Source organism: Trichechus manatus, unplaced genomic scaffold (assembly GCF_000243295.1).
Source record: "Trichechus manatus latirostris isolate Lorelei unplaced genomic scaffold, TriManLat1.0 scaffold00034, whole genome shotgun sequence".
Classification (NCBI taxonomy): Eukaryota; Metazoa; Chordata; class Mammalia; order Sirenia; family Trichechidae; genus Trichechus; species Trichechus manatus.
This window is the reverse complement of record NW_004443970.1, coordinates 19,203,656-19,205,018: the sequence shown is the minus strand read 5'-3', so window position 1 is coordinate 19,205,018 and position 1,363 is coordinate 19,203,656. Positions and strand designations below refer to the sequence as shown.

General features: G+C 43.4%; 1 pseudogene; it reads right to left on the bottom strand.

Annotated features, from left to right (window-relative positions):
- Window positions 1-370: 370 nt before the first annotated feature.
- LOC111820336 (uncharacterized) lies at window positions 371-488 on the bottom strand (annotated as a pseudogene).
- Between the last annotated feature and the right edge of the window lie 875 nt (window positions 489-1,363).

The window sequence follows — 1,363 nt, the reverse complement described above, 5'->3', positions numbered from 1 at the left end:
ATTATATGAAGGATAATGGAAGATGGGTTTCTCACTGCCAGAGAAGAAAATGATAAATATGAAAAGGGAGAAAACAAAAATGAACTATGTGCTGTTGAACTAGAACTGGAGGTATCAATGTGAACTCCTGGTTGTGACAGAGATAGGTAGGTACATAGGTAGATAGGTAGGTAAGTAGGTCGGTAGCTAGACAGATAGATAAATAAAACAAAACAAACCTGTTGTCATCGAGTCGATTCTGACTCTTACCAACCCTATAGGACAGAGTAGAACTGCCCCATAGGGTTTCCAAGAGCGGCTGGTAGACTCAAACTGTCAACCTTTTTGTTAGCAGCCGAAGACTTAACCACTGCACCACCAGGGCTCCAAAAGCCTACTGCACCTGGTATTCCCAGGCAGTCTCCCATCCAAGTACTAACCAGGCCCAGCCTTGCTTAGCTTCTGAGATCAGATGAGATTGGGCATGTTCAGGGTGGTTGGTGGTAGACATAAGATAGACAGCTAGGCAGAGAGACAGGTTTAAAAAAAAAAAAAAGTAGTCATTGAGTCCATTCTGACTCCTGGCAACCCCAAGACTGCAGAGGAGAATTGCTTTGTTAGGTTTTCAAGGCTGTGACCTTTCAGAAGCAAATCATTAGGTCTTTTTTCTGAGGTAACTCTGGGTGGATTTGAACGGCCAACCTTTCGGTTAGTGGTTGAGCATATAATCATTTGCCCACGCAGGGACTAGGTAGGTAGGTAGGTAGATAGACAGAAAGATAGATAGACAGATAGACACATAGACAGACAGATAGATAGATAGACAGAGAGATAGATAGAGGTAGGTTGTTGCTATTAGGCACCATCGAGTAAGTTTCGACTCGTAGACAACCTATGTACAATAGAATGAAATGCTGCCCAATCCTGTGCCATTCTCCCAAAAGTTGCAATGTTTGAATCTATTGTTGCAGCCACTGTGTCAGTCTGACTGGTTGAGGGTCTTCCTCTTTTTTGCTGACCTCTACTTTACCCAGCATGATGCCTTCTCCAGGGACTGGTCCCTCCTGATAACATGTCCAAAGTACATGAGACAGAGTCTCTCCATCCTCGACTGCAAGGAGCGTTCTGGCTGTACTTCTTCCAAGACAGATTTGTTCATTCTTCTGGTGGTCCACGGTATACTCAAAATTATTCACCAATACCATAATTCAGAGGCATCAATTCTTCTTTGGTGTTCCTTATTCATTGTCCAGCTTTCGTATGCATATGAGACAACTGAAAATACCATGGCTTGGGTCAGGTGTACCTGAATAGTCAAAGTGACATCTTCGCTGTTTTAACACTTTCAAGAGGTCTTTTGCAGCAGATTTGCCCAATGCAATGC